This window comes from Salmo salar, chromosome ssa11 (assembly GCF_905237065.1).
Source record: "Salmo salar chromosome ssa11, Ssal_v3.1, whole genome shotgun sequence".
NCBI lineage: Eukaryota > Metazoa > Chordata > Actinopteri > Salmoniformes > Salmonidae > Salmo > Salmo salar.
Window position 1 is genome coordinate 15,391,203 of NC_059452.1, and position 19,323 is coordinate 15,410,525.

Genomic DNA, 19,323 nt, shown 5'->3' on the forward strand with positions numbered 1-19,323 from the left:
TTTTGATATTTCAACCTGTGTGTGGTGATCGTGTTTGGTGTAGGGGGGGACAAAATCAATTTGCGCACGCGCGCGTCCGGTTTGGGTGAGATTGTTTTACACCATGTGTGCACAGGCATAGGATAAATGCACTTCTCGTTGTGGCTGCACTGTGGATATTATTGCTTTCATTTCTGACGTTGTGATAGACGTTTAATCCATAACATTATAACCAATGCACAGCAAGACGCATATAAATCGTCGGCCTACAAGTTATTTTTATTTGCAATAGAAATGAAATCACTAAGATTGTGATGATAGCCAGTTCGTTTTATAAGTGTTTGCAGGCTAAATGTATTGTACTTCTCGTTGTGGCTGCACTGTGGATATTATGTCATTTCTGACGTTGTTGATAGCCCTTTCATCCGAAACATTATTACCAATGCACAGTTGTCTGATTATGCATATGGAATAAATGCACTTCTTGTTGTCGCATTTTGGATGTATCGTGTTGTTTTTGCTGAAAGACGATTTTGTCATTGCCTTGTGGTCACTTGTATTAGGCTTATAGCTATTTTGTTGAATGTTATTTTGTCACGCCTGCTCCCGCTTTGGCCCAATTCAATTAAATACTACATGAATATTGAATGTGCTGTGTGCCAAATCTGCTTCTATTGAAGAAAAAAAAGTTACTTCCTTATAACTCTGAAGTCATGAGAAGCAACTATTTTCTTAGCCCCCCCCCCCCCAGGTATTGGTCAAGCCCCCCTTAGCCCCGTGAGAGAGAGAATCCTGGCGCCATGCCTGCACAAACCATGTTGGTATTACCCCGGTTTCTTTAATGCTAGCGTTTTGATTAGAGATTGTGATATAATTGACGGGCCTCATTTCCAGTGTGAGGTAGTAAGGGCATGTTTGATGGGGGTCGTTCTGCCGTTCCCCCGCCTTTCTTTGGCTGCAGTCTCATCCTGACAAGATTTGGCTTGGCAGGAGCTGCAGCCCTCACCTCTGCCAGTGCCGCATGGCTGGCCACAGCTCTCTGACTCCAATTGTTATCAGTCTGCGTGTCACGGCTATTCTCACTGATTCCTAGAAGGACCACGCCGACGCCACAGTTATATACGCCAAGCGTATAAACGTAACAGCAAGAGGGAGAACAACACACTGCTCCCTCCATAGATGTGGGTGTATGGGTGTGTCACGCGCTAACAGGTTGTTTAAGTTGCCTAGCTTTGTGAATGTGGGTGTGTTTTTGTGTTGCCTACGTGAGATCGGTTGATTTGTTTAAGGGGTTTAAGATGCTGTCGCCGTTCACAGCGCCTTGTAAAGGGCAGTGCTTCAGCTGAGCGATTTATAAATGGAACAGAGCTTGGTTTCTGAGTGCTCTACGTTCTGCAAGCAGGCCTAGACCTGCAATGGTGTGCTGCTCATTGCACTCCGTAGGCACATGTTTGGCTACGCACACGTGTAATCCTACATTATTTACATGTGTGTGTGTGTGTATGTTCTCTTCCCCCACTGAGGCACGGCAGGTCTTCAGGCCTTCCCCCTCTCAGGGCTGTGGGTCCAGGCTCAGGCTTCAGCTCATTAGTTGTAGAGCGGAGGGGGTTGTTGAGTGAGGTGTATGTGTAGGGGGTTGTTGAGTGAGGTGTATGTGTAGGGGGTTGTTGAGTGAGGTGTATGTGTAGGGGGTTGTTGAGTGAGGTGTATGTGTAGGGGGTTGTTGAGTGAGGTGTATGTGTAGGGGGTTGTTGAGTGAGGTGTATGTGTAGGGGGTTGTTGAGTGAGGTGTATGTGTAGGGGGTTGTTGAGTGAGGTGCGGAGGCATGTTACTCTGTGTATTAGACTATATGCGCATAAGGGAGCTTGTGAGAAGCTGCTCGGGGCTAATCCCGTCGTGGCCCTCCTGATTGGCTGTTGAGCTCCGAGGAACAACTGCAGTTACCCCAAGCTGCCTTCTACATTCAGAGGAAGTAGAGAGAGACGGCTCAGTCTTGGCCAGTCTTGTTTGTCATCGTTGGGATCCACTGAGATTAATTTCTAGGTCTTTGAGAAGCAGATTTGTGTGTTAATGCACGTCTGATTAGGTGGGATGATGGCCCCTGGTGAGTTACAGTAATGACACTAAACAGGTCCCATGGAAGTAAGTAAATAGTATAGCAGTGCCATTGTAACAGTGAGCAAGGCTTTGTTTTTCTGGGATCCTCGTCTAGCATGGCTTTATCTAGCTCGCTGCCATGGCAATAGCACCGGCCTCCTAGCCGCTGATAGGCCCAATGTAAATGCTCTTCTGATTAGATGGACTCCCTGTTACACGCTCCATTGATCTGTATGAATATGCATTATGAAATGACTTTTTTTATATATGGCCAATGCGTGTGTGCTACTAGGTGGAAATCCAATAACCATTCAGAGCAACCTACTAGTGATGTCGGAGCTATGTTAGAGAAAAGCAGATTTACTATCCATTATGGAGATAGCCTGCTGGGCTGCAGGTATGAAGCTAGCTGGGTGCTTTGTGTGTGTGATGTGTACATGCGGGCAGAGTAGCCGACTGGCCCATTTTCAGATTTTTGGGGGGGATTCGTCCTGCACGTGCCCCCTGAATTCATGATTTAAAGCTCCAGCCTAGCCTCGATGTTTTATGTTAGTGTAAGTTAGAGGGTGAAATCTACCAGGCGTATGTAGAGACCGTGTGACTTTTAGAGTAACGTGTGTTGCCCTCCCTCGCCTTACTGTAGTTGTTCCTTAAATCCGTCTGTCTCCGCCCAATCCCTGCTCTACTACCCTAGTTCCCCTCCTTCGGATCAGGGGCCTCCCCGCATCACTGGTAGAGCCCTTAATTAGCTTAAGTGCCTCTAAATCCGTTCACTTTATTTAAAAGGAATCAATCAAGGTAAATAAGGGTGTGCAATTGTCACCAATCCCAGTACCCTGCTTGTTGACAACAGGATGGTGGCATTTCCGTGTGCAGTATAGCTGGTTAACAGTACCATGCCCATCCTGCTCCTAGATACAAGCTACTCAATAATAATCAGCCATCTAGCTCTTCTTTGAATCAAAACAAACTAGGTAGCTACTTGGCTAGCATTGGTTGCTAGGGAGAAGGACACGGTCTCCTTGTTGCTCTCCGTTGATGTGAGGCTAGTTAGGACTGGGCAGCCTGACGACAGGGACACCTCGAGCATCTCTGGAGCCCGGACAACTGGAGCACAACATGTGCCCCGGACGTGTCGCTGTGACTGCGTGGAGGTCTGTGTATCCATGGTGTTTACTGTGGAATATCCCCATCTCTGTAAGACTAGGGTGGAGAGACTGCACAGGGAAAATAGTCTTACTCTTTTAGAAGGTGAAGGGCAGAAATGGATCCTCATCGCTGGCTTGGCTTAGTATGCAGAGGCACACATTACCATTATTCCTCCAACTCTCCATCCCTCCCCCCTCTCACACGCTCTCTCATTCCGCCAGCTCGTTCGGTACATGTGCCCTGTCCCCGCGTTGCCAGGCAACAAGCCCAGTGTGTATTATTATTGTGGCTATGTCAGGCGCTCTGCCTTTCTCTCATTTCTGTTTGACCAGGAGATGGTAGGATCAGATGCTGAGCTTTTGGATAGGAGAAGAGAAAAGAGGATGAGGAAAGGAAGGATGCGTGGAGGGGGAGGAGCACTAAGATGAGTGAGTCAGCGACGAGGAGATGAAGGCTTCCGATATGAGGGTAGAAAATATACCGTTTTTTTTCTTCCCAGCCTCCCTAGCTTTCCCTGGCGCATGGCAGAATATATGGCACAACCTCACTTCGCCTACGTCACTGGCAGAGAAAGATGAGATGATTTACCAGAGACGCATTCTAGCAGCAGCACTGAGCTGCATTGGTCAGAGTGCTCTCTCCACGGTAGAGAGAGAGGGAGAGGTGTAGGGGAAAGCAATCATGCTCAGAATATCAGATGAATTTATTGGATTCCAGCCCCCTGCTCTCAGACCAGAGACTGCTGGGTGGACAGGTGGCGCTGTCCAGTCTGGATGGAGGCCCTGTCCTGTCTGTCTGGCCTATGATCTCTCAGGTGAGAGAGATGAGACAGAGCCCCCTCCATCCCATCTCCTCCCCCCAGGCCACTCCGTTCATCACAACCTTAATGGATCTCTACTCGGCTTGTTTGTCTTTCCCCCTCCCTACAAAGGCCTCTAATGAAATGAATTTGTGCGGGTCAGGGGCTGCACCGCCAATCTGGGTTCTGGTTGCCTGGATACTGGAGTGGGCCAGGCTGGCTCTATTTGCACACTAAACAGGGCTAGCTGCTGCGCCCCTCTCCTATATGAAATGTAAATAGACTGCACAGCAGCCGGGATGGTACACACAGCAGGAAGGGCCTCACTGCTCCTGCTCTCCCCTCATTGGGTAGCTCTCAATAACTCCTGTGATCTAGCAAACCATGATTATGACAACGATGAATGACGGACAGTGTAGGCTGGTGACTGATCATACACTATAACCATAACAGACATTACAGCACTAGAAATGGAATGCCAGGGACTGTGCAGTTGTTTCCGTATCTAGTAGAGAGCCATGGAGAGAATAATATGGCAAATGTCCCTAAATACACCCGCCATGCAGAATGACTACGTGCAGCTGCAGGGTCTGTGGCAGTTTAGCTTTCTACATTTTTAGAATAAGAGCAGCTGCTGTAGTGGAAAATGCAGTGGTGTGGACCTGATGACAGGCCTGACTTTTAGGAGTGGCGGGAGGGGAGAGGGTGGGGGTCTACCGATCTGCTTTTTATCTTCGCTGTAGCAGCAGGGGACTTCAGAATACCCCTCATCGGCGCTGTGCGTGCGTGCGTGCGTGCGTGTGTGTGTGTGGAAGAACGACTTCCCGCAGTGAGCTGAAGCGTTGGCCTCTGTCTGACCGCAGAGGGAGTGGCTCGATAGAGGGAGGCATGAAGAGAAGCGGAGGGAGAGAGAGAGTGATATGACGCAGAGAGGATGTGTCTTCATCCTGGCTGTGGCCTCTCCACCTCTTCTCCACCACCTCAGGCAGAAACAGAGATTGCTTATTTCTACCACCTTTCCCATTTCTCTGCCTGTAATTGTTTGTTTTTTTGCGCGTCCAATTCTTACACTCTGTCACATGGTATAGCGTGCCAGAAGGAGTGACATCATCCAAACCGCATCAAAGCACAGCATTTATTTGACTCTATTTCCATCTTGTGCGTGTGTGAGTGTTGTCTTTTGTGTGTGCGTCTCACTGAGCTATTATCCAGTCTGGCAGACCCCTCCTCCCTGTCTTCTCCTTGGGGTCTCTGTCCCTATCCCTACAGGGCTTGCCACACTCAGAATGCTGACGTGGTCCTCCTCCCATCACTGGAGGGTTGGTGTTGGGTTACCAGGTATCTCCGCTGGATGTTTTTGGCTCACCAGTAGGTCCTCACGTCTTGACGTTTCGCTGTGGTCACATGGGTCGTACTGGGGTACGGATGTAAAAATACCACAATCTGCCGTTGGTGCCAATTCAAATTAACCCAGAGGTTGCCTTGTTAAATCTTGTTCATTCTCGTCAATTAAATGCCATCGCTCTTTTCTCATTAGCTGGGAATGTTTGTGTATTTTTGTGTGCAGTGTGTGCTATTAGCATGATAACACTCATTAAGACAGACTGGTAGAATAGCTAACATAGCTAGCCATCGCTAGCATTCACTAGTTGAAATAACTTTTTCAGTGAAATGGAGTTGACTGGTAACTACGACATGAATATACACTGAACAAAAATATAAACGCAACATGTCAAGTGTCCCATGTTTCATGAGCTGAAATAAAAGATCCCAGAAATTGCGCATATGCACAAAAAGCTTATTTCTCTCAAATGTTGTGCACAAATGTGTTTACATCTCTGTTAGTGAGCATTTCTCCTTTGCCAAGATAATCCATCCACCTGACAGGTGTGGCATATCAAGGTGATTAAACAGCATGATCATTACACATGTGCACCTTGTGCTGGGGACAATAAAGCCACTCTAAAATGGGCAGTTTTGTCACAACACAATGCCAGAGATGTCTGAAGTTTTGAGGGAGCGTGCAATTGGCTTTCTGACTGCAGGAACGTCCACCAGAGCCGTTGCCAGAATTGAATTTCGCTACCAACGTCGTTTTAGAGAACTTGGCAGTACGTCCAACCGACCTCACAACCGCAAAACACGTTTATGGCGTTGTGTGGACAACCTTTGTGAACATAGTGCCCCATGTTGGGGGTGCAGTTATGGTATGGGCATGCGTAAGCTACAGACAACAAACACAATTGCATTTTATCGATGGCAATTTGAATGCACAGAGATATCGTGACGCGATCCTGAGGTCCACTGTCGTGTCATTCATTTGCCGCCATCACTTCATGTTTCAGCATGATAATGCACGGCCCCATGTCGCAAGGATCTGAACACAATACCTGGAAGCTGAAAATGTCCCAGTTCTTTCATGGCCTGCATGCTCACCAGACATCACCCATTGAGCATGTTTCGTTCGAAAGTCTGGGGCCACTTAGAAATATCCTTTTTTTTTTTGTTAAGAAAAGCAAAAAAAATGGTCCATTAAAATTGAAAAGAAATAGTGTAGACATTAATGTTGTAAACGACTGTGTGTGTGTGTGTGTGTGTGTGTGTGTGTGTGTGTGTGTGTGCAGTGCAGTGAGAGGACATTTTTTTTGATGAGTTTATACACATGCATGCATGCATGCATGCATGCATACACGCACGCACGCACGTACGTACGTACGTACGTACGTACGTGTGTATGTATGTGTGTAAAAACTCAGGAAAAAAAACGTCCTCACTGTCAACTGCCTTTATTTTCAGCAAACTTAACATGTGTAAATATTTGTTTGAACATAACAAAATTCAACAACTGAGACACAAACTGAACAAGTTCCACAGACATGTGACTAACAGACATGGAATAATGCATTAAGTACTGCAGTGCATCTCCTCCTCATGGACTGCACCAAATTTGCCAGTTCTTGCTGTGAGATGTTACCCCACTCCACCAAGGCACCTGCAAGTTCCCAGGGAATGGCCCTAGCCCTCACCCTCCGATCCAGCTCAACGGGATTGAGATCCGGGCTCTTCACTGGCCATGGCAGAACACTGACATTCCTGTCTTGCAAGAGATCACGCACAGAACGAGCAGTATGGCTGGTCATGCTGGAGGGTCATGTCAGGATGAGCCTGCAGGAAGGGTACCACATGAGGGAGGAGGATGTCTTCCCTGTCACGCACAGCGTTGAGATTGCCTGCAATGACAACAAGCTCAGTCCGATGATGCTGTGACACACCGCCCCAGACCGTGACGGACCCTCCACCTCCAAATCGATCCAGCTCCAGAGTACAGGCCTCGGTGTAACGCTCATTCCTTCAACAATAAACGCGAATCCGACCATCACCCTTGGTGAGACAAAACCGTGACTCGTCAGTGAAGAGCACCTTTTGCAAGTCCTGTCTGGTCCAGCGACTGTGGGTTTTGTGCCCATAGGCGACGTTGTTGCTGGTGATGTCTGGCAAGGACCTGCCTTACAACAGGCCTACAAGCCCTCAGTCCATCCTCTCTGTCTATTGCAGACAGTCTGATCACTGATGGAGGGATTGTGCGTTCCTAGTGTAACTCGGGCAATTGTTGCCATCCTGTACCTGTCCCGCAGGTGAGATGTTTCGGGTGTACCGATCCTGTGCAGGTGTTGTTACACGTGGTCTGCCACTGCGAGGACGATCAGGTGTCCGTCCTGTCTCCCTGTAGCGTTGTCTTAGGCATCTCACAGTACGGACATTGCAATTTATTGCCCTGGCCACATCTGCAGTCCTCATGCCTGCTTGCAGCATGCCTAAGGCACGTTCACGCAGTTTTTCAGAGTCAGTAGAAAGGCCTCTTTAGTGTCCTAAGTTTCATAACTGTGACCTTAATTGCTTACTGTGTGTGTGTGTGTGTGTGTGTGTGTGTGTGTGTGTGTGTGTGTTTTATATATCTGTGTATATATTTGTGTGTGTGTGTGTGTGTGTGTGTGTGTGTGTGTGTGTGTGTGTGTGTGTGTGTATATTTGTGTATATGTATAGTTGAAGTCCGAAGTTTACATACTCTTAGGTTGGAGTCATTAAAACTCATTTTTCAGCCACACTACTTTGTGCATGACACAAGTAATTTTTCCAACAATTGTTTACTGACAGATTATTTCACTTATAATTCACTGTTATCACAAGTTAAAGCTTGGTCGCAGATAGGTCTTCCAAATGGACAATGACCCCAAGCATACTTACAAAGTTGTGGCAAAATGGCCTAAGAACAACAAAGTCAAGGTATTGGAGTGGCCCTCACAAACCTGACTCAGTTACACCAGCTCTGTCAGGGGGAATGGGCAAAAATTCACCCAACTTATTGTGGGAAGCGTGTGGAAGGCTACCCAAACGTTTGACCCAAGTTAAACAATTTAAAGGCAATGCTACCAAATACTAATTGGGTGTATGTAAACTTCTGACCCACTGGGAATTTGATGAAAGAAATAAAAGCTGAAATAAATCATTCTCTCTACAATTATTCTGACATTTCACATTCTTAAAATAAAGTGGTGATCCTAACTAACCTAAGACAGGGAATTTTTACTAGGATTAAATATCAGGAATTGTGAAAAACTGACTTTAAATGTATTTGGCTAAGGTATATGTAAAGTTCCGTTTTTAACTGTATATATGTATGTGTAAAAAAAAAAAAACGTTATTTGTCATCTGCGCCAAATACGACAAGTGAAGACTACTGTGAAACGCTGACATTTACAAGCCCTTAACCAACAGTTAAAGAAGAGTTAAGAAAATATTTACCAAGTAGACTAAAATAAAAACGAATAATGAAAAGTAACACAATAATTATATATATGTATGTGTGTGTGTATATATATATGTATGTGTGTATATATACACTGCTCAAAAAAATAAAGGTAACACTTAACACATCCTAGATCTGAATGAAAGAAATAATCTTATTAAATACTTTTTTCTTTACATAGTTGAATGTGCTGACAACAAAATCACACAAAAATAATCAATGGAAATCCAATTTATCGACCCATGGAGGTCTGGATTTGGAGTCACACTCAAAATTAAAGTGGAAAACCACACTACAGGCTGATCCAACTTTGATGTAATGTCCTTAAAACAAGTCAAAATGAGGCTCAGTAGTGTGTGTGGCCTCCACGTGCCTGTATGACCTCCCTACAATGCCTGGGCATGCTCCTGATGAGGTGGCGGATGGTCTCCTGAGGGATCTCCTCCCAGACCTGGACTAAAGCATCCGCCAACTCCTGGACAGTCTGTGGTGCCATGTGGCGTTGGTGGATGGAGCGAGACATGATGTCCCAGATGTGCTCAATTGGATTCAGGTCTGGGGAACGGGCGGGCCAGTCAATAGCATCAATGCCTTCCTCCTGCAGGAACTGCTGACACACTCCAGCCACATGAGGTCTAGCATTGTCTTGCATTAGGAGGAACCCAGGGCCAACCGCACCAGCATATGGTCTCACAAGGGGTCTGAGGATCTCATCTCGGTACCTAATGGCAGTCAGGCTACCTCTGGCGAGCACATGGAGGGCTGTGCGGCCCCCCAAAGAAATACCACCCCACACCATGACTGACCCACCGCCAAACCGGTCATGCTGGAGGATGTTGCAGGCAGCAGAACGTTCTCCACGGCGTCTCCAGACTCTGTCATGTCTGTCACATGTGCTCAGTGTGAACCTGCTTTCATCTGTGAAGAGCACAGGGCGCCAGTGGCGAATTTGCCAATCTTGGTGTTCTCTGGCAAATGCCAAACGTCCTGCACGGTGTTGGGCTGTAAGCACAACCCCAACCTGTGGATGTCGGGCCCTCATACCACCCTCATGGAGTCTGTTTCTGACCGTTTGAGCAGACACATGCATATTTGTGGCCTGCTGGAGGTCATTTTGCAGGGCTCTGGCAGTGCTCCGCCTGCTCCTCCTTGCACAAAGGCGGAGGTAGCGGTCCTGCTGCTGGGTTGTTGCCCTCCTACGGCCTCCTCCACGTCTCCTGATGTACTGGCCTGTCTCCTGGTAGCGCCTCCATGCTCTGGACACTACGCTGACAGACACAGCAAACCTTCTTGCCACAGCTCGCATTGATGTGCCATCCTGGATGAGCTGCACTACCTGAGCCACTTGTGTGGGTTGTAGACTCCGTCTCATGCTACCACTAGAGTGAAAGCACCGCCAGCATTCAAAAGTGACCAAAACATCAGCCAGGAAGCATAGGAACTGAGAAGTGGTCTGTGGTCACCACCTGCTGAACCACTCCTTTATTGGGGGTGTCTTGCTAATTGCCTATAATTTCCACCTGTTGTCTATTCCATTTGCACAACAGCATGTGAAATGTATTGTCAATCAGTGTTGCTTCATAAGTGGACAGTTTGATTTTACAGAAGTGTGATTGACTTGGAGTTACATTGTGTTTAAGTGTTCCCTTTATTTTTTTGAGCTGTGTGTGTGTGTGTATGTATATGTGTATATGTGTGTATGTATATGTGTTTGTGTATATGTGTGTTTGTGTATACAGTGGGGGGAAAAAGTATTTGCTCCCCTGCTGATTTTGTATGTTTGCCCACTTACAAAGAAATGATCAGTCTATAATTTTAATAGTAGGTTTATTTGAACAGTGAGAGACAGAATAACAACAAAAAAATCCAGAAAAACGCATGTCAAAAATGTTAGAAAATGATTTTCATTTTAATGAAGGAAATAAGTATTTGACCTCTCTGCAAAACATGACTTAGTACTTGGTGGCAAAACCCTTGTTGGCAATCACAGAGGTCAGACGTTTCTTGTAGTTGGCCACTAGGTTACCACACATCTCAGGAGGGATTTTGTCCCACTCCTCTTTGCAGATCTTCTCCAAGTCATTAAGGTTTCGAGGCTGACGTTTGGCAACTCGAACCTTCAGCTCCCTCCACAGATTTTCTATGGGATTAAGGTCTGGAGACTGGCTAGGCCACTCCAGGACCTTAATGTGCTTCTTCTTGAGCCACTCCTTTGTTGCCTTGGCTGTGTGTTTTGGGTCATTGTCATGCTGGAATACCCATCCACGACCCATTTTCAATGCCCTGGCTGAGGGAAGGAGGTTCTCACCCAAGATTTGACGGTACATGGCCCCGTCCATCGTCCCTTTGATACGGTGAAGTTGTCCTGTCCCCTTAGCAGAAAAACACCCCCAAAGCATAATGTTTCCACCTCCATGTTTGACGGTGGAGATGGTGTTCTTGGGGTCATAGGCAGCATTCCTCCTCCTCCAAACACGGCGAGTTGAGTTGATGCCAAAGAGCTCAATTTTGGTCTCATCTGACCACAACACTTTCACCAGTTGTCCTCTGAGTCATTCAGATGTTCATTGGCAAGTTTCAAACGGGCATGTATATGTATTCTTGAGCAGGGGGACCTTGCGGCCGCTGCAGGATTTCAGTCCTTCACGTGTGTTACCAATTGTTTTCTTGGTGACTATGGTCCCAGCTGCCTTTAGATCATTGACAAGATCCTCCCGTGTAGTTCTGAGCTGATTCCTCACCGTTCTCATGATCATTGCAAATCCACGAGGTGAGATCTTGCATGGAGCCCCAGGCCGAGGGAGATTGACAGATCTTTTGTGTTTCATCTATTTGGGAATAATCGCACCAACTGTTGTCACCTTCTCACCAAGCTGCTTGGCGATGGTCTTGTAGCCCATTCCAGCCTTGTGTAGGTCTACAATCTTGTCCCTGACATCCTTGGAGAGCTCTTTGGTCTTGGCCATGGTGGAGAGTTTGGAATCTGATTGATTGATTGCTTCTGTGGACAGGTGTCTTTTTTACAGGTAACAATCTGCGGTTAGGAGCACTCCCTTTAAGAGTGTGCTCCTAATCTCAGCTCGTTACCTGTATAAAAGACACCTGGGAGCCAGAAATCTTTCTGATTGAGAGGGGGTCAAATACTTATTTCCCTCATTAAAATGCAAATCAATTTATAACATTTTTGACATGCGTTTTTCTGGATATTTTTGTTGTTATTCTGTCTCTCACTGTTCAAATAAACCTACCATTAAAATGATAGACTGATCCTTTCTTTGTCAGTGGGCAAATGTACAAAATCAGCAGGGGATCAAATACTTTCTTCCCTCACTGTGTGTGTGTGTGTGTGTGTGTGTGTGTGTGTGTGTGTGTGTGTGTGTGTGTGTTTCTCACCACATTTGGACGTGATCTATTATCCAGTTTTATATTAGCGTCTTGGCTGAACTGCTTTCGATGGGGAAAGATGGCTTCCTCACCCCGCCTCTGATTTTCATTGAAAACTTCACTTCGCTGTGTGTACCTGTAGTACCTGCAGCTCATGGCGGAGTAGTAGATATGCGCTTTCTCTCTCTCTGTGTGTATTTTTGTGCTAGCTGATCATATGATACTGTTAAATGTATGGAGAGGCTCGGCCCACGCAGTGGAAGAAGTGAACTCACCCCCACCGCTGCACACAAGCTCCCAGAGGACTGTATCTGTTTACTAAGGCTTGCCATAATTTTAGGGGCTTGTTTATTTGTTTTATCATCCCAATGGAATTACGGTAGTTATGTATCCAGACTGTTTCATGTTCATAAGCAGCGTGTCCAGTAAATGTGTTTGTAAGCCAGATGCAGTTGCTTGCGAGTGGAGACTGGAGACTATTAGCAGTGTGTCCCCTCATGGGTCCTACCATGTCAGTGGACAGTGAGGGGGACAGGGAGTCCTTCACAACAGACCCCGCGGATCCTATTGGAGATACCTGGGAACAACACAAAGTGCTGTCTCAGAATGAAATGGTTTTTTTTTGCAGCGACATAATCATCTGTTAGCCATGATAGTATGTAATTAACATGGAATATGTTTACCATGATATTCCAGACCAGGGTTCTCCCCAGGATTTTTTAGCAAGGTGATACTGATTATTGAGGTGAGGCTCGTTTTGACTCAGAGATTTTTGCGTCTTTTAACACCTGAAACTGCCATTTCCTGCAATCTAGAGCCTAAAATTATAAGAAATAATAACAAACAGTGCTTTAAATACACTTTCCACATCATTTTTCCTAGAATTATACTGGTAATTTCATTTTTCACTGGTCAACAGAACTGGGACCATGAGGGCAAGAGTAAATCAGTGTGTCACCAGGCCTGGCGATTTTAGGGTAGGGCGGGTGGATTTGGCTTAAACATTTTCTCAAAATAAACTTTGTTACACAATTAGAGATAAATACACTTCATTTCAAGCAGTTGGGAATATTCTAATGAATTCAGGGCTTTGTCAAATTATACCTAGGCTAAATATAAGCCTACAACCATAAGACCCACTAATTATTTTATCAAAATACATTGAGAGGTGAAGTTCGAGAGCCGTGCGTCCTCTGAAACACAACCTATCAAAGCCGCACTGCTTCTTGACACAATGCACACTTAACCCGGAAGCCAGCCACACTAATGTGTCGGAGGAAACACCGTACACCTGGCGACAGTGTCAGCGTGCACAGCGCCCGGCCCGCCACAGGTGTCGCTAGTGCGCGATGGGACAAGAACTTCCCTGCCAGCCAAGCCCTCCCCTAACCTGGACGGCGCTGGGCCAAATGTGCGCCGCCCCATGGGTCTCCAAGTCGCGGCCGGCCCACGACAGAGCCTGAACTCGAACCCAGAATCTCTAGGGGCACAGCTAGCACTGCAATGCAGTGCCTTAGACCACTGCGCCACTCGGGAGGCCACTAATCAAAACAGTTTAACCTGCTTTTTGCAATATTCACTGATCTGGCTTTCAAGTCTGTCTATGAAAATGCCCCTTGTTGTTATTGCATAATGCACATACACTAATGATGAACAACTTCTGGTAGCATGCGTTATAGAAATTATGGAATTATTTTATAACATCCACATGTGCCATTAAAACGGGAGATGTGACAAATTGAACATTTTTTGCTTTTAACATTTATTAACCTGCCACGTTTTTATTGGTTTTCCGTTAAAACTATAAGAAAAATCTTAAAATTCCATGTCAATTTACAATGCAGAACAATGCTCCTCTTACATGTGTATTGTAGGGCAATGACGTTCTATCTACTGCGACTCTTCACAGACACACAACGCAGCTACAGTAACGTCCATAGCGACAATTGATAACTTTAATAATTGTTGATCAACTTCTTAAGTTCAACGTTCTGATCTGTTGCATCAGCCTTATTGCTTAAAAAAATACATGTATGTACAGTGGTGTGATTTTGGGATATATAATCCCACATCTTTCCCAGAGTCAGTTTGGAATATCTCTTTCTTACACAGAACGACAAGCCACACATTATTATTTTCTTACATAGTGGCGCAGCCAGGTCCACAATGTGGCAAGGCGCCCCTTTTACATTCTTTGGAGAGAACCCTGCAGACATCAAAGAAGATACAAAAGTAAGTTATAGCCGCACAGTTAAAGGTCTATTTTCTGCCACAGTGTAGTGTTGAAGCAGGAGAAGAGGTGAGGGCTCTCAGTGTTGAAGCAGGAGAAGAGGGCTCTGTATAGTGTTGAAGCAGGAGAAGAGGTGAGGGCTCTCAGTGTAGAAGCAGGAGAAGAGGGCTCTGTATAGTGTTGGGAGAAGAGGTGAGGGCTCTCAGTGTTGAAGCAGGAGAAGAGGGCTCTCAGTGTAGTGTTGAAGCAGGAGAAGAGGTGAGGGCTCTCAGTGTTGAAGCAGGAGAAGAGGGCTCTGTATAGTGTTGAAGCAGGAGAAGAGGTGAGGGCTCTCAGTGTAGAAGCAGGAGAAGAGGGCTCTGTATAGTGTTGAAGCAGGAGAAGAGGTGAGGGCTCTCAGTGTTGAAGCAGGAGAAGAGGGCTCTCAGTGTAGTGTTGAAGCAGGTGAAGAGGTGAGGGCTCTCAGTGTAGAAGCAGGAGAAGAGGGCTCTCAGTGTAGTGTTGAAGCAGGTGAAGAGGTGAGTGCTCTCAGTGTAGAAGCAGGAGAAGAGGGCTCTCGTGTAGTGTTGAAGCAGGTGAAGAGGTGAGGGCTCTCAGTGTTGAAGCAGGAGAAGAGGGCTCTCAGTGTAGTGTTGAAGCAGGTGAAGAGGTGAGGGCTCTCAGTGTAGAAGCAGGAGAAGAGGGCTCTCAGTGTAGTGTTGAAGCAGGTGAAGAGGTGAGGGCTCTCAGTGTAGAAGCAGGAGAAGAGGGCTCTCAGTGTAGTGTTGAAGCAGGTGAAGAGGTGAGGGCTCTCAGTGTAGAAGCAGGAGAAGAGGGCTCTCAGTGTAGTGTTGAAGCAGGTGAAGAGGTGAGGGCTCTCAGTGTAGAAGCAGGAGAAGAGGGCTCTGTATAGTGTTGAAGCAGGTGAAGAGGTGAGGGCTCTCAGTGTAGAAGCAGGAGAAGAGGGCTCTCAGTGTAGTGTTGAAGCAGGTGAAGAGGTGAGGGCTCTCAGTGTAGAAGCAGGAGAAGAGGGCTCTCAGTGTAGTGTTGAAGCAGGTGAAGAGGTGAGGGCTCTCAGTGTAGAAGCAGGAGAAGAGGGCTCTCAGTGTAGTGTTGAAGCAGGTGAAGAGGTGAGGGCTCTCAGTGTAGAAGCAGGAGAAGAGGGCTCTCAGTGTAGTGTTGAAGCAGGTGAAGAGGTGAGGGCTCTCAGTGTAGAAGCAGGAGAAGAGGCCTCTCAGTGTAGTGTTGAAGCAGGTGAAGACGTGAGGGCTCTCAGTGTAGAAGCAGGAGAAGAGGGCTCTCAGTGTAGTGTTGAAGCAGGTGAAGAGGTGAGGGCTCTCAGTGTAGAAGCAGGAGAAGAGGGCTCTCAGTGTAGAAGCAGGAGAAAGAGGTGAGGGCTCTGTGTAGTGTTGAAGCAGGTGAAGAGGTGAGGGCTCTCAGTGTAGAAGCAGGAGAAGAGGGCTCTCAGTGTAGAAGCAGGAGAAAGAGGTGAGGGCTCTGTGTAGTGTTGAAGCAGGTGAAGAGGTGAGGGCTCTCAGTGTAGAAGCAGGAGAAGAGGGCTCTCAGTGTAGAAGCAGGAGAAAGAGGTGAGGGCTCTGTGTAGTGTAGAAGGAGGAGAAAGAGGTGAGGGCTCTGTGTAGTGTAGAAGGAGGAGAAAGAGGTGAGGGCTCTGTGTAGTGTAGAAGCAGGAGAAAGAGGTGAGGGCTCTGTGTAGTGTTGAAGCAGGAGAAAGAGGTGAGGGCTCTGTGTAGTGTAGAAGCAGGAGAAAGAGGTGAGGGCTCTGTGTAGTGTAGAAGCAGGAGAAAGAGGTGAGGGCTCTGTGTAGTGTAGAAGCAGGAGAAAGAGGTGAGGGCTCTGTGTAGTGTAGAAGCAGGAGAAAGAGGTGAGGGCTCTGTGTAGTGTAGAAGCAGGAGAAAGAGGTGAGGGCTCTGTGTAGTGTAGAAGCAGGAGAAAGAGGTGAGGGCTCTGTGTAGTGTAGAAGCAGGAGAAAGAGGTGAGGGCTCTGTGTAGTGTAGAAGCAGGAGAAAGAGGTGAGGGCTCTGTGTAGTGTAGAAGCAGGAGAAAGCGCTTCAGTCTAACCTCCAGCTCTGCTGACCTGGGGTCAGTCTCAATAAAAACGTCCCCATTGGGAACCCATGAAAGACCACATTTTTTACTCATCTACTGGCTCAGTGCGACGAACCCACAAGGCTCTGCCTCTGTTGGGATAGTGTGATTCACGCTAAGAGTAACAGCTCTAACCTGTGTGTGAACCCACCCACCCTCTCCAACCACCAATCGTAGTTGAGAATAGTCAGCAAGCCAATGCTTTGTCTAATGGCTCAAGTGCGTAGTTACATGACCAATCACTGCTGTCAGGTGACATTGGTGCCTGGAAGGGCTGTCAGCAAAACAACACACATCAAAGACTGTTTATATAGACCTTTTAACATGGCTGCCATGTGCGTCATGCTTATGCTGTTGAAATTGGACGGATAAGGCATTTCCAATACGGTATTGCAAGCAAAATAAGGAACATACGTCGCTTTGCCTGAAAATGCCAAATTTACACTTACCACACTTATTGAAATTGTGCTGTTCCATGATTTTCAGATCCAATAGGCCTTTAGCATTTGCAATTTGTCTCCTGGTGTGCTGCTTTTCCACTGTAAACAGTGCTGTGAGGATGACGTGGGCTTTGTTTACCGAGCCTCCCAGACAAAACAATGTCAAAGTGAAACTCAATCGGTGATGTCATTTCATGACTTATGTAGGTGATGCTGATGCAAGACAAAAACTGTACGACATTTCATCAATACAGCTTTGGGAAAAAAATCTGACAGCCCCCATGGCTGAGCCTGTTTGCAGAGTGGCAGGGAGGGACCCCTGGGGGAGTGTGGACAGACTGCACACATGGTGTGTGTTTGGGGGGTTGGAAGAGAGAGCCAGGATTTGTTGTTTTCAGTGTAAAGGAGCAGGAAGCGGATGCTGCAGGATCCAGCATTGGACCAAGGCCTCGGCTTCTCTCTACTGTACCTTACAGTGCATAGACTTACTCATATGTGATGAATTAGAACTGCTGGCTTGTGGAGAGAAGCCCCTCTGTGTAACACACACACACACACACACACTGATAGCAGATGCTGTACAGCTTTTGAACGGGGTGGAAGGCAGAGGAAATTAGGCCTGTGTTTTAGAATGGATGTTATTGTGTTACCTCTTGGGGTTCTGTTTCTGTGTGTGTGTTCCTCTCCCCACTAGGAGATGAAAGCTCAGAACACACATATAATACATTGAAGTCTCTCTGCCAAAAACCCCTATAGAGGAACTGACTGAGGCCTCAATAACATAATACACTTATTTAGCCCCTGTGCCAAAACCACCCCAGAATCCTTGAAGACAACCTAATAACACAATTACGTCAAGAAGCACAGCATCTGGATAGTGATGTTGTCTATACTAATATAGGCCTATGGTATTATATACCATAGTTATTACATTATGTAAAAAAGGGAGAGATATACCACTATTTATTGAAGTTTAAGTCAGTCACTGGTATGGTACACATTGGAAACTATATAGGAGAACTTAATAGGTTCTTATATACCCTGCCATGCGCATACAGGCAGCAACATACACACTCAGAAAGTTATAGCAGAGGGGAAATTGGACTTGGTTGTTATTATAAAAAAGAATTGTTATCTCAATATAATATGAAACTGTTTCGCACCACTAACATCAAAGGCTGGATACAATCACGATGTGTGAGTTTACGAGTTTGGAGTTACCCTAAAATAGTGTGGAGTTTATTGTTCAATATAGCTCAAACTAGGTCGGCACAATGTGTGTATCATAGAATCTTTGTCTCTGTTAGTTGTTGACCCCTTTGCCACTTTGTGCTGCGTAATGTGAGCTTGGAGTGTGTGAGGTTTTGTGGGACGGGGCCAGAGAAGAGGGGTGGAGGCAGGCAGAGCAGAGGTTTGCTGCGTCTCACTTTCCATATGCCAGGAAGAGAGGGGAGCAATGTTCCTCTGTCGGTGTGCGTCGCTGGCTCTGGGATATAAATAGCTGTCTTTGAGTAGGAGAGCTGCAGAGGGAGGGCCATGGCGCCAGGGCAGAGCTGAGTGCCAGGCAGCGTTCCCGGGTAGTGGAGAGAGAGAGGGAGGATAGCAGGAAGAGGGGCAAGCTCCAGCCCAGCCCTCTGCACACACTCTGGTAAAAAAAAAAAAAAAATATTGAGAAACTCTTTACATATCATTTATTCATGGGCGCTCGGAAGCAACCTCTCCACATGCAGACGGGGAAGTGGATACTAAAGAGAATAGGGCTAATCTAGTAGCATGGCTGCATGAAGATTCAGCAGGAGGGAACTGGGCAGGAGAGAGGCCATACTAAGCTTACAGCAGAATAGGCCTCACTATGAAAACGTTGCAGATGGTTTAGCAAGGCATCACTAGATAGATCACTGCAGAGTGTCTAGAGGGTTTCATGCTAGCACCTAACATTGGGTTCAGAAAGGCCTCCCACACTAGCACACCACTCCCTGCATCACACTAGCACACCACTCCCTGCATCACACAAGCACACCACTCCCTGCATCACACTAGCTCACCACTCCCTACTAGCACACCAGTCCCTACATCACACAAGCACACCATTCCCTACATCACACAAGCACACCACTCCCTACTAGCACACCAGTCCCTACATCACACAAGCACACCATTCCCTACATCACACAAGCACACCAATCCCTGCATCACACTAGCACACCAGTCCCTACTAGCACACCACTCCCTACATCACACAAGCACACCATTCCCTACATCACACAAGCACACCACTCCCTACTAGCACACCAATCCCGACATCACACAAGCACACCATTCCCTACATCACACAAGCGCACCACTCCCTGC

At 46.8% G+C, this 19,323-nt stretch overlaps 1 protein-coding gene across 4 annotated transcripts in view; it reads left to right on the forward strand.

Moving 5' to 3' along the window:
• LOC106562161 (ankyrin repeat domain-containing protein 11) overlaps positions 1-19,323 on the forward strand; it is a 150,524-nt gene that overhangs the window by 95,525 nt on the left and 35,676 nt on the right. Inside the window, exon 1 of one of the 4 annotated variants that reach the window (XM_045689074.1) lies at positions 3,636-3,654. The exons of the other annotated variants lie outside the window; for them this stretch is intronic. The gene's annotated coding sequence lies outside the window, so the exon portion shown is untranslated. Of the gene's footprint in view, positions 1-3,635; positions 3,655-19,323 lie in introns of those variants that run through there. 4 annotated transcript variants of the gene reach the window in all.